The following is a 14,699-nucleotide window of genomic DNA, read 5'->3' as shown; positions in this document are numbered from 1 at the left end:
CCTTTAGTTTCAGTATCAGCTCATACACAATAAACTCAAGATTTTGTCACACATAGAATTTGTTTTTGAGAGAAATTACTGCTTGTGGGTGACAGTGAGAAGAACAGACAGGATATAGGAGGAAACAGCAAATAGTGCCATTACCCTCAAGGTGTGGATAATCCAGTTTAGGAGTCAATAAGTGTTCTTACTAAACAACTAAGAAGCTTTCCAAAGCAATGCATCTATGAAAGAAAATCGTCACCAATTAAGCTAGTTGTAGTTGGACATAAAAGAGTGAGGTGGCTTCTCCTCCATTGATATTAAACTGGGGTTGCTATGAGTCAGAATGTAGTCCATGGCAAAGGGTTTTTCTTTTTTTGGTTTTTCCATAATACCACCGTCCATCCGTCAGTTTGTCACACTGTGGTGGCTTGTGTGTTACTGTAATGCTGGAAGCTATGCTACCTGTATTTCATATACCATTAGGGCTACCTATGATGAACAGGTTTCAGTGGAGTTTCTATAACACCAATGAAGAAAGGCCTGGTAATCTGCTTACATAAATTAGACAATGAAAACCTTATAAATCACGATAGAACATTGTCCTACTCGTTTGCTTTGGACACCCCATCAGGAAGGATCAGTTGTTAGAGGACATCATGTTTGTTGAAGTAGAGGGCCCACAAGGGCATAGGAGACCCTCGGTGAGACAGATTGACACGATAGCCTCAATGATGGGCTCAAACATGCTGACGATCACAAGGACCAGCACTTTTTGTTCTGTTGTACATAAGGTCACCATGAATCGGAGTCTACTCTGGGATAGCTATTTATCCACCCATCCAACCGTCCATCCATCCATCCGTCCATCCATCCATCCATCTACCTATCTATTCCATAATAAGCACCATATAACTGTTTCATTCATGTCTAGAAACTCAGGAACATTGTAACTGTAGCCACTCCATTATATCCTCCAATATCTGGAAAGATATGTAGGTAGAGACCATTACCAGAAGGTGATTTTACTGGAGAATAATCTTAATATCTTAATGTTAGCCTATTAAAGACACATGGCGTATGCTGCCAAGTATTTCTCCATGACGACGCCTTTAGTTCAGGCAGAGTCAGCTTCCAATAGAAGTCTAGGGTTATCCCTCCTGTTCTTCCCACCCATCTGCCCTCACCTCACTCCTTTAACCCAGGGTCCTGGAATCGTTTTTATAGCATGACAAGGCCAAACCCTCGGCGACTTTCATGCTTGGCTCCATCTATAGGGTTAGATCCTTCCTAGGAACAAACATACGCTGTTCTTTTAGATTTTCCCAGAGAGAACTATTTACAAAGTGAAAACATCAGCTACAATAAAACAACATCTTTCTCAGGCTAAATTTTACCATGTCTAATTGTTTAACTTCAATGTGTAATTGTGTTAAAAGACCTTCTCCTTACTAAGGGTGAAGAGATGAAGGAATGAAATGTCAAAAGCAAAGTTAAAATTTCATACTGTCACATAATATTCAGGATATGGGGGGGAGAACTTCTTTTGATTCTTGCCTCCTACCTCATTGAAGGGGACCTCCTCATTGCTCCCCAGCCATCAGAAGTGTCTAACAGTCTGCAGGGAACTTTGCTGAATAGACTCTGAAATGAGTCCAGAGGAAAGCAGTATTTTTGAGTCATTCCAGTGTGATACTTGAGGTTATTCCATTTACGGGACTCTCCTATTGGAAATCCACATCACCAAGAGCGAGGAGTAAAATAGATTTATCTGGCTCCAGTATTGATAACACACTCTGTTTAAATTAACACTGTCTATTCAATTCAATTCAATAAAGGTTTATTGAGTGCCTATTACATGACAGTCATAGTAATAGGTCCTAGGTTTTACTAAAGAGAAGATCCCTGTCCTCCTGGAATTAACAGCCTAGTGACATAGACAAGTAAGTATGTAACATAATGAGCTACAGGCTTTACCATAGGTAATATAAGGTGTTAGGGGAAATCAAAGATGAAGTACTGAGATGCATTTGTGCATGTCTGTGGGGAAGGTTGGAGGCTTAAAGCCTGTCTGGGAAAGATATAAAAAGGGAGTTGAGCAAAGAAATAAGTAAATATAAAGATAAGCATGTTCTAAAAAAATTATTCCTATCGTATACTTTTGAGTTCATGTCAGGGGACTCCAGCAATATTGCCAGGTGCTCTGTGTGCTTATAGAGTGCTAGTCTGCTTACTATACCTTTCCTATGCTTGTCCATCTATCTTCTCTGTTCTCCAGTTTGGAGAAGGAAATACTAATTTTCCCCCACGCGTAATTTCACCTGTGACATGCGGTGTCGTCAACACAATAAGGCTAGAGAGCATAACTTCGAGGCTGGCTCTTTGGAGTAAATAAACATGTTTTTGTATCAACCATTTATGCTTCTTAAGAAAGCTATTTTCTATCCCTGCTAATTAACTGAGCCAGGGCGTGGGCTAAGTAAGGCTTTGGTGTAGAGAACGTAAGATTTCTAATTGAAAAGAACGTTTGCGGATGATTCTGACACTTTTTAGACAGCTGCTTCAGGGGAGTGTTGTTAGTTTTCCAACACATTTGAAATAATGAAAATGTCATATTTTCAGAAATGTGTCTTTATTTTGGAATTCAGAAAATCTTAACATTCTTGTTTCTTGGTTACAGGAACAGACTGCTTATTAGGAAAGTAACTGTTCCACACAGCTCAGATTAACTCTGGGTTTTTAAAGAGTTTTCCTATTCTAATTAGCAAGGTCACCCTTGGATGTGTATTATTAGTGAAAGTGGAGGAAAAAGGAGATTACAATGCTGGAGAAATTTTGTTAAATAATCCAAATTCCTTTTCTTCCTGTCTGTGGAATAGTTTACCTGATTTCAAAGGGAAAGTGTGATATGCAGCATTTATATAAGTCAGAGAAATAAATTACAAATGTGCACCATTGAGGTTTACAGAAGTTAAGAAGTATAACTTAGGGACAATTCTGTACAGATTGACAGTCTTGGAAACCCTATGGGGCAGTTCTACTCTGTCCTGTAGGGTCACTATGAGTCAGAACTGACTAGACGGCAATGGGTATCCAATTTTGCAAAGTAACAATAAACAAGGGCTTGTAATAGAGAGTGAGGCCTGTAAAACCTGACCAGAAAGGGACTGAGGGGCTGGAAAGCATGTTAGGTAACCAAGCATTTGGTTGGTAGAGATGATGACTTCACTTTGTCCCAAGGGTTTGCATTAGATAAGAGTACTCTTATTATATCATCTCTTATTGCTTACTTTGAAACATGGAATTTAAGACAAGGTAGCCGCTAAGAGTACATCTATTCTGCCTCTTTATAGAGGAAACTGGGCTTCAGGGTGGCTGAAACCTGGTAGAAAGAGTAATGTGACCTAGTTACCCTAACTTTGATTCCAAGACTCTTTAAACTTCACCAAATTTCATAATGCCATTGGTGGGTGAAAAATTCAAACACAGTCATGACATTTAAATTTTAAATAATGTCTAATTTGTCAAATCAAGATTCGACTATATGAATAAATTCATCTGGTTTTCTGATGGAAAAGCAAAGTTGCTTTGTAAGAAAGGAATCTGCTTATTTTCTACCACTAGGTGGCATAATATATATTTTATGCGGATGCACTTTCCTTTGAAAAGGAATCTAACCCCTCCCTATGCACACACCACACATATGCACACATACACCATCCATTCTTGGTGGATTTTTGCTGTTTGACTGCTATTTTCAGAACACTTACCATTGAAACCAAACCCATAATTTTCTACTTTTTCCATTACGTGGGTTCTGCGTCCTTGATACATCTGTCTTGTCTAGTCTGTATGGGAGGAGAAATTGAGTTTACTTTCAGTTCTTGGTTGTGTTCAGTTTAATAAACGGTGGATAAAGTCTCTTCTGTTGACTTTGGGGCTAAGAAAAACAGATAAAGTGCTAGTTGATTCTTAAGTGGCCACTCATTCATTCATTCAGTGTCCATTAGGAGCTAGTTATTTAATAGGTAATTATCAATTAATAATTGCTTTGGATAATTACTTAGCCTATGGTATTCTTTTTTTTCCAACTCAAAGAACATTGAAAAGTTGAGATCAGAACCATCAGGAGCAGCAAACTATGTAAATAAGAAGGACAGACATTCACCAAGTGTGGTCTGAGAGTCACTAGAAAGGCTGAGGATTCAGCAGAAACAAGGAATTGAAGTAGGACTTCAATTGTCTCACAGAGTCACTTTTGCCATTGGGCTTTTCTGAGTCATCAGAAGCTTCAGTACCTAAGGTAAAGACAAGGAACTGCAAAAAGAGGACTTAGAAAATGGATTCCATTGACGTTTTAATGTATATCTTCCAACACTGTGTATTACTTAATAGATTTGTTGCTTCATTTTCCTTTTTCATTTGTCTCTGTCTTGGTTCTTTACTGCTGCTGTAACAGAAATACCACATGTGGGTGGCTTTAGAGAACAGAAATTTATTTTCTCACAGTTTAGGAGGCTAGAAGTCCAAATTCAGGGCACTGGCTCTAGGGGAGGCTTTCTTTGTCACCTCTGGGGGAAGATCCTTGTTTCCTTCAGCTTCTACAGACCCAACATTCCTCAGGGCCTTGGCAATTTTCATGTGACATCTATCTCCCCCAGGTTGTCCTCACTTCTGTGTCTCATCTCTTTTATAACTCAGGAGTGACTGGTTTAGAACACGTCTACACTGATATGTCCTCGTTAATATAACAAAGAAGAACATCCACAGGTGTAGGAGTTAGGATTGCAAGACACTTTTGGGGGGGTAGGGGGACACAGCTCAGTACATAACACTCCCCTTTTCCTCTGCCTTTATTTTCAGCTCCGTATCTGTCCTATATGGTTGCTATGAGTCCGAATTGACTTGACGGCAATGGTTGTTGTTGTTTTTTTGTTTGTTTTATACTTTCCAAGTTGTATGTATAGTTGTTTTACTACTTTAAGTAGAATGATCCTTTAGAAAATAAAGAAACAAGAATTTACATGGAAGGGCCAGACACTTCAAATAAAGTTTGTTCTCAATCCATCAACATATTAAAGTCATCGGACGTGGGAGTTGAGAAGACTTTTAAAAAACACTAATGCCCAGAGTCTACTTTCCATCAATTGAGTGATAATCCCTGTGGCTGGAGGGGGGCATTTTAAAGCTCTCCAGATATCTTGATACACGGTGAGGATGGAGAACCTGAAAAATGCAGCAGAATGCTCATATTATTGTCCTCTTAAACCAGCGTCCCGTCTCACACAGTTTTCCTAATGACTCATGCTCAAAACTCAGTCATCCTTGACTCTGGCCTCTGTTGTACCTGGGTGTAATTAATCCCTAAATCCTGCACGTTAGTCTCACTAATACCTCATATCTTTCCAATTTGTCTCATCAAAATCACCCCAATTCAAAGTTTCCCTTCATTCACTCTTTCAGACACCACTGCATTTGACTTCTGCTGATATTTGCTTTTACAAGTTTTGTAGTACCCTCAAGTGGCAAAATAACAAAAGAAAAAAAATCAAGATAGGAAAAAGCAATATTCTCATGAGTAATAAAAACTCTGGTTAAATGGGGGTGTGGAAAAAAGGAAGCTCAATTGTACAGAGTCTTCTGGAACCCCAGCTGATGGAAACTCTGGTATCTCCAACATGAAGCTTCTGCCATCATCATTTCATGAATCAAATCTAGCCAGCATCTGGGGAAGAGACAGTAGAGGCTCCAAGAGAAGGATTTTACCACTTCTGCTGACAGCCAATGGGCTGGCAATGAACCAGACTACCATCAGATGGCCAACCTCACTGCAAAGGAGGCTAGGAAATGTAATCTTGTTGTGTTCAGGAGGAAAGGCAAATGCGTTTTGGAAACTATTAGCCAGTGAATACCATAGCAGTATTGTAGTTGTGGGAGGGAAGAATAATCAGAAAAAAATTATGGAAGGAATGCTTTGTGAGATCATCTTTGAGGCATAGGTCTTATGTTTTGGAAAGAGAAAATCTGTTCTTGGAAGAAAAAAGATGTGGCAAAGATCTAGAGTTGGGGAAAATAATTGTGTTTGGGAGGAGTGAATGCAGAGTTGTTGTTCTGGTTGTTAGGTGCCATCATGTGGGTTCCAACTCACAGTGACCCTATGGACAAGAGAACGAAACACTGGCCCATTCTTACAATCTTTGCTATGTTTGATAGCTCATTGCTGCAGCCACTGTGTCAATCCATCTCATTGAAGGTCTTCCAGGGTTACACCAACCCTCTACTTTACCAACCATAGTGTCCTTCTCCAGGGATTGGTCCCTCCTGATAACATGTCCAAAGTATGTGAGACAAAGTCCCGCCATCCTTGCTTCTAAGGAGCATTCTAGTTGTACTTCTTCCAAGACACATTTGTTCGCTGTTCTGGCAGTCCATGGTATATTCAATATTCTTTGCCAACACCATAATTCAAAGGCGTCAATTCTTCTTCGGTCTTCTTATTCATTGTCCAGCTTTTGCATGCATATGAGGCGACTGAAAATACCATACGTTGGGTCAGGCGCACCTTAGTCCTCAGAATGACATCTTTGCTTTTCCGCACTTTAAAGAGGCCAAATACAAAGTAGCAAACCAAACCAAACCCATTGCTGTCGAGTCGATTCTGACTCATGGCAACCCTACAGGACAGAGTAGAACTGTCCCATAGAGTTTCCAAGGAGTGCCTGGTGGATTCCAACTGCCAACCTTTTGGTTAGCAGCTAAGCTCTTAACCACTAATCCACCAGGGTTACCTGAGTACAGAGTAGTCATGTTAAATTGTAATAAAAACTGAAAAGGTAGATGCCTTTATTTGGCTCTTTCTTTTGAAAATGTCTTTCTCTAAAACTGAGAAAAGTCAATTTACTTTCCCAGACAATAGATTTGAGATAGAAATTATACCGATACTAAATAGTGAGGAAGAACTAAAGTTCGAAGGAAAGGTAATGAGCAAAACTTGATTATAAATATCTATCTTGGTTATATTTTGTATTCCCACTCTGTCCTTCTGCATTCTACATTGAAAAGCTATCCTCATTCTCCTTTCAAAATACCAAGTTGTCTTAATATATATATATATATATATATCCGTTACCATCGAGTCGACTCTGACTCATAGCGACAGAGTGGAACTGCCCCATAGGGTTTCCAAGGCATTACCTTTACAGAAGCCGACTGCCACATCTTTCTCCCTTAGAGGAGGTGATATGTTTGAACCACTGACCTTTCGGTTAGTAGCTGAGTGCTTAACCACTGTGGCACTAGGGTTCTAATGTTGTAAGTACTGTATAATCCAACCCATTGCCGTGGAATTGATTCTGACTCAAAGCAACCACATAGGACAGAGTAGAACTGCCCCATGGGGTTTCCAAGGCTGTAAATCTTTCGACTGCAGATTGCCACGTCTTTCTCCCGCATAGTGGCTGGCGAGTTCAAACTGCCAACCTTTCAGATAGCAGCCGAGCACTTTAACCACTTCACCACCAGGACTCATTATATATATATGTTTGTATGCGTGTGTGTGTGTGTGTGTGTGTGTGTGTAGTGCAAATTTATTTATCAAGATAGGGGTTTAGAATAATCAAGATCACTATTCATATATTTTTATTTTTAGTCTCTGAGCCTTCTTACTTAAATATGTTAATACATCTGTAATTATATGTAACTTATTTTTTTTTGTTGGATGGCACTGATCTCAACTAAATACCTTGCAGTAATAACGGGAGAGTTTTTGCCTTCTTGTTCAGGATTTCTTTTAAATGAGACATCTGGTATTTGGCACAACTTTTATTAGACTGATTGAGCATTTTTAAAGGGGGATAAATCATATGACTTTCCTGTTAATTTTTACTGTAATCGTTTAGTGTAGCCAACATATGCTGAGAAACAGCATTAAAATAAAATCAGTAAATGAAGGATTAAAATCTGTCTGCTGAATTTTACAAGGACACTAATTAGAGAAAGGCATTTCAGATCATAGCTGAATAAACCAGCAATTTAAAAAATTATAATAGTATAATGAGAAATGCTTGGATTTTAGCATGTTCTTGTTGAGAAAGAGAAATTACAAGGGAGGTAATCACTTTTCACTTGTAGATTGTGAGGAGGGTGTAATAGGGGAATATATTCCTTCCACCTCCAAAAAAGCATTATTTAGACAAATTCTTGAAGTCATTTCACAGTTGTCTATTTTAAGTAGGGCTATTAACTTAAAAACTTGAATGGATTGAGTTGGCCTAAGCATAAAAGAGATTTGTCCACATCATAACGAGCATTCATTTTGGTTTTCTCATTTCACTAACTTGGGGATATGAGAAGGCCTTTCTATCCCGTTCCCCAATTTTTGGCAGCCCGCCAGCTATTTTCTGTGGTTCTACTTAGTGGGGTACAGAACAGTGTTGGGAATTAAGTTGAAATTTTATTTATAGCTTTGGAATGTCTTGTTAATTGTCCCTAAATATGGCACTTCTCTGTAAAGTGGAATAAAATCTCAATAAATTCTACCTAGAAATTAAGCAAAGAGAAAGTTAATGAGGTAACACTTCTTAGTCGCTTTAAATTTCTCCATTTATGGATAGCCTAAATGAGAAAATGAAAAGGATCAGTCTTACCGGGGAGGTCCTAATTCTAAGTGTTTTTTGTTCATATAGCTGACTTACTAGCTAATTCAAAGGGGGTTTTGACAAGTGACTTCAAACATGCCAAATCACACTGTAAGAGATAGTTTTCTGACTTGGAAGTAATGTGGAAAAGTGCTGTTCTGATTAAAAGAATAAAAAGCATTTTGTTTAGTGAGGTATAAAAGAAAATTCTTTCAATACCATGCGTAGGACAAACACATGTCATGTTCATTTAGTGTTCTTCAATAAAGAGAAAACAGAATTGGTTGTGCTTTGCTATTTTTAGGCCTTTGATATAGTTATAATTTCTTAATATTGCAGAAATTTAGAACTGGATAAACCAAATCACTGTTCCCTATGCTAAATTAACATATTCAGCACTTGAAGAACTTATGGAAAAACGGCTTTCAAAAATGCAAGTGTGTGTTGGCCTTCCTATATTCCTTCAAACTGGCCTCTCATCTGTTTCCAAACATCCTGAATTTCAGACTCTTTTTAACTTTCATTTTTTTGTTCATTTTCTACACAATCACAGCAGAGGAAAAATTTCAAGGAGTACCACAAACTTATGCTTATCTAAATATTCCTGTTTTGCTGTTTGCCATTTTGATCTCTTTTCTCTTTATTTGGATGATAATACATCTCACTGCTGGGTTCATTGGAAATTAGACAATAAGGCAGGAAAATTGCCTTAAAAGATATAATATATGCAATGAGAACAAAGGTATTGAGGGTAGTATGTTCCCCTAGTCTTTCTACTTTTATATTATTTTGCCTTTGTGTGTTAATTACTCTTAACGAAACAAAAATAATATATGCACCGACTCCTCACTTATCAACTATCTTGTTAGCTGACATTTCAAATTTACCACAATAGTAAAAAATCTACTATCTGTTTTTGCAATAATGACTTACGTCTGGCAGTAAGGAATGCTGAGATGTGAGGGGAGAGTAACACTGGCTCTGATAGTTACGGTTATGTGTCAAATTGGTTGGGCCATGTTTCTCAGTGGTTTGGCAATTATGTAATGATGTAATTTGGCAGTTATGTAACGATTTGGTCATCCTTCATTTTGCGATCTGATCTGATGTGGTCATCCTCCATTTTCCCATAACCGCTGGCTCTGATAGTTATGGTTACGTGTCAACTAGGTTGGGCCATGATTCTCAGTGGTTTGGCAATTATGTAATGATGTAATTTGGCAGTTATGTAATGAGTTCATCATCCTCCATTTTGTGATCTGATCTGATGTAGTCATCCTCCATTTTCACATAACACCAATTTTCAAATAATGACCTGGTCTTTGAAGTCTAACCATGATGGTATTGTTCTAAGTATACTTTTACCTCCTCTTTTATACTCCCAGATTTTCAGACAACAATAAAATTAGATGTTCTTCTAAATCTTTCTATGCATTCCACTGCTTTAATCATACTTAGGTAGCGATGCTCACAAGCATAGAGAATCGAGCTGCAACACCTTTTAAACTGCTCAGGTAGTTCCTCCTCACTGACCAGGAGCTTCATATTCTTTTTCACACCTGTCAGACTCTACAGAGGTTTTGGGTGTGTGTGTCAGCTTTGTTAATAGCTCTGAATTTCTTGTGAAAATGCAGCCACTAGTAGTCTCCCAATAAAACTTTCCTGAGTGTATAGATATACTTTCTTTGGGATATTTTAACTCGTTTCTCCCCAGACTGATGTATTCATTTGTTGTTGGTAGTTACCATCCAGTTGGCTCCAACTCATTTTGTTCCGTATAACAGAACAAAATGTTGTCTGGCCCTGTGCCTTCTCCAAGACTGTCACCAAGTTTGAGTCCACTATTGTGGCTATGTGTCAACCCATCTCATGGATGGTTTCCCTCATTTTCACTGACCCCCTACTTTACCAACCGTGATGTCCTTGTCCAGAGATTGTTTTTTTCTGATGACTTGTCCAAAGTAAGCAAATGGAAGTCTTGCCATCTTTGCTTCTAAGGAGCATTCTTAGAAGCATGGTTGTATTTCTTTTGAAGAATGATTTGTTCATTCTTTTGGAAGTCCACAGTATATTCAATAGTCTTTGGAACACCACAGTTCAAATTCATCAATTCGTCTTCTGTCTTACTTTTTCATTGTCCAGTTTTCGCATGCATATGAGGTGATTGATAAGTATTTTTCTGTCTAATACTTATTATCTTTTTGTCTCCTCATGATTGTTTTTTCTTAATTAAAAAATAATAATTTCACAGAAACCATGAGAATAAATGCAGAAAAGTGGAGGCATTTGACATCACAAGGCCATAGGAATTCCCAAACATGGGAAGTCATGAGGTCATCAGGGAAATAGACAACCTTAGCTCAGAATATTTTTGATGAAATATATTAATTTCACACTATATTCACCTGATTCTTGAACTGGTTCTTTTTATAGTCTGAAAAGTCTTCATCTCTACAATCATATATAAATGAGGTACAATGCAAAAGAAAGCTTCAATAATGATAAATGTTTCTTCAATGCACATTTACTACCATGTCTATTTCCAGGTTTCTATTCTAACAGGTTGCTTTTATGGCTACCCCATGTGTGTCAGAGTTGCCCCAAAGGGTTTTTAATGACTGATTTTTTCAGAAGTCAATCGCCAGGCCTTTCTTTTGAGGTGCCTCTGGGTGGAAGTGAGTTATCCAACCTTCCGGTTAACAGTCAAGCAAGTTAACCTTGTTCGCACCAGCTAGGCACTTCTATGCTTTTTTGCCGTCAAGTTGATTCTGACCCCATAACAACCCTATAGGACAGAGTAGAATGCACCATAGGATTTCCTAGGCTGTAATCTTTACGGGAGCAGATGACAAGGTCTTTACTCCCACAGAGCCCTTGGTGGGTTCAAACTGCTGACTTTTCCATTAGCGTCTGAGTGTTTAACCATTGCCCCGTCAGCTCTCCTTATGCCTATCCTAGTCTTATCAGTTGACTCAGAATGAGTGCCCACATTTGTGCTACAGGGAAGGAAGGCGGAGTTCTGATTATTGAGAGCTTAACTACTCATGTATAGATAAAAAGATTGGCTCTACTTGGGCAATGTTTTGGACAGTGAATTTAGCATAGAATAAGCTGTTGTTTTGTATTTAAATTTATCTGATTTAAATTTATCTGATTTGACTTCTTGTTGCCATCTATGGTACAAGATGAGGCTCAAGCATTGTGTAAATTTAATTTTGTTACTGTGCTCACCTATTCAACTTGAAAGTTTTTTTTTTTTTTTTTTAAATCTTTGTTTCCACCACATATCCCAGGGCTACCAGTTCCCTTTTTAAGGCTAAAATAACCCAAACATTTGTAGGGAGCGAATGCAATTAGTTTCCCTACATAGACTCTCCTGAAAACTTAATAAAGGGAAATAGAAATGAGAGGCTGAATCTATTATGTTTACTGTAGGCCCAGTGCCTGATTTCCATTAAGTTTGACAGTATTTATTTTTGAAGTTAGGATAAGATACTAAACTATGATGGTAAAAATTTTTTTTTTTTTCAAAACATAAAACATCTAAACCAAAACCAAATCCATGGCCCATGAGTTGATTCTGACTCATAGTGATTCTGTAGTACAGAGTGAAACAGCCCTGTAGGATTTCCAAGGCAGCTATCTTTTCAGAAGCAGACTGACACATCTTTCTTTTGCTGAGCCGTTGATGGGTTTGAACCGCTGACCTCTTGGTTAGCAGCCCAGCACTTTAACCACTGCACCATCAGGGTTCCTTGTAAAATATCTAATAAGCAAAAATTAAAGAATAATGAAACCGGTGGAAAGTGCCAGAACTGAACTTCTTCTCCCAAATCGTAAGCCATGGAAATTCCATTGGGTGAACACACACTGTAAAGTTTCTTGGTGCTTAATTTTAAGCCTCCCTTTTTAGTGGTATATCAATTGTACTTTATCAGTATATTAGTGTTCCAGTAAAATTGTGCTGTCAACTAATAAATATTTATATTAGTTGTGCCTTTCAAAAAAGTTGTAGAAAATTCACAGCAGTGTTTTTTTTCCTCCAAATGTAATGATATAACATTCTTAATGTCATAGTAAAAGTATCTTAAAAAGTTGTCACTTATATAACAGTTTTCCTATACGATATACCCAAATTTTAAGTCTTGGCCAAAACTTTATCTTTCACTCTACAAAAATGTTTTTTGATAGTTAGGTGAAAAAAAAAAAAAAGTGTAATGGGATCTCTTGCTTTATATTATATTTTATTAAGTAGAATTGTTTTTCCAGGGAATAAAATCTAGGTACAAAGGTGCCAGTAAGAACTTGAACAAGAAAACTTCTTAGAATGTTGTAGAACTTCAAGTTCTTTTAGGGGCAGAATTTCTTCACACTTGTTCCAAAGTTATTGCTCTTACTTTTCGGTTTTTCTTTCTTTTTTAAATGGAGGACTTGAAACTACCCACTCTGATTTTCTTTGTATGGACTGCATTTATTATAATACGTATTTTAAAACTTTAAGCTTTCTAGATACTAACCTGGCTAACTATTACTTCTGATACTGCCTTTTAGACAAATGGTATTCATTTAAAATTGGGCTCTGTAAATTTTTTTTTTTTACAGAACCCTTTGACTTCAGAAGCAGAATGAGAACCTCTCTGGATTCTTCCACCCCTCTTTAACTGTGGGGCTCAGTGTACCTTCCACTGAAGGAGCAAGCATTGTCAACTATTTAACACAAGCTATTGGAAAAATCCCTCCACTTTGCGGAATAATTGCACACAAACGCATTCAGGAATCGTATAGAAAATACAGTGCCGTTAACTGGAATGGTTACAGCACTATTTAGCAAGTATGTTAGAACAAATTACCCCCTTTAACGGTAAGCCATTCTGCTTCACGCTTTTTAATGAAGGCCTGTGCCACACACTAGAATACTTCTCACCTCATTACTACTCATAAAAAGCAATGATCCATTCAAAGGCCCCTCGTATCTCCCAGATGAGCGGTAAAGTGCCTCGCGGCTCACTCTGGTTGCAGAGGACGCGGGGCAGCTTCTTCCGTGCGCCTGCCTTTGAAGTAGATCGTTAGAATGTTTATTAGCTAAAACAACTCAGAAATCTATCTGTGTAATCTTATTGCTGTCGTGTGTTAATGTTCTACTCTTTCTTAAAAAACAAAACAAAACAAAACCCAAAGACATGCCCTGACTTGTTTAGAGAATGCAGGAGGTTTGCAAGATTCTCAGCCCAATTCTTCACCGTATTCACCAGATATTTTCAAAGCAACTCTAAAAAGAAGGAAGAATTCAATGGGCCACTGAAATACAAAGTATGGATTCAATAAAAAGGCAGAGAAGCAAGCCTTATTTAGAAGAAATATTCCGATTTTTGAATTAAACTACTTTTACTCTCTTCAAAGTATCTTCAAAAGAAAAAAAAAAGCTGATTATCTTTGGAAATACGTATCTTTGTATTGACTGTGATGACCACAGTCAGATTTTCATCTAGACCTGAATACTTCTTTTTTTCTCCCCAATTAATTTTAAGGACAATATAGGATAATTATTAAGATGCATTGTGTATGTTTAATCAAACTTGAGGTGAACGCATGCTTTTTAGATGGGGGTGACGTGTGAGTAAGGATAATTATTTTATAATATATTTTGCAAAGACATTACAGGGCTAATCTAACTATAGAATTTTATACCTTTTTTTTTTTTATCTGACTCTACAATAGGCATAAAAAACCCCCTGCAAGATAGAATGAACATGTCCAAAAATATTGTTTTAAAAAATCATTCATCAAAGTCATGACTTTGACATCATTACAGTATTTCCACCAGCAAGAGAAATATTTGTTCATCTCTATTACATAAGAATTTCCATTAGCCTGGAGGTGCGACTGAATAGCAATGTTTGCAATTTCAGAAAAAGTATCAGGTACTAAAACAGTTTGAAAGCAGAGAACTAGCATCTAAATTCTGTAATGTAACAAAACCCTGAAATCTGGCAGGTATTATAAATTTAACTTATGTTTAAAATTAATTCCTTTGTAGGAAAACTACATTTCACGTGAGCTTTTGGTGAAATTTCCAACTTT

The sequence above is a fragment of the Trichechus manatus genome, unplaced genomic scaffold (genome assembly GCF_000243295.1).
Source record: "Trichechus manatus latirostris isolate Lorelei unplaced genomic scaffold, TriManLat1.0 scaffold00225, whole genome shotgun sequence".
In the NCBI taxonomy this organism is placed as follows: Eukaryota; Metazoa; Chordata; class Mammalia; order Sirenia; family Trichechidae; genus Trichechus; species Trichechus manatus.
The sequence above is the reverse complement of the archived record's forward strand: the minus strand, read 5'-3'. Positions refer to the sequence as shown.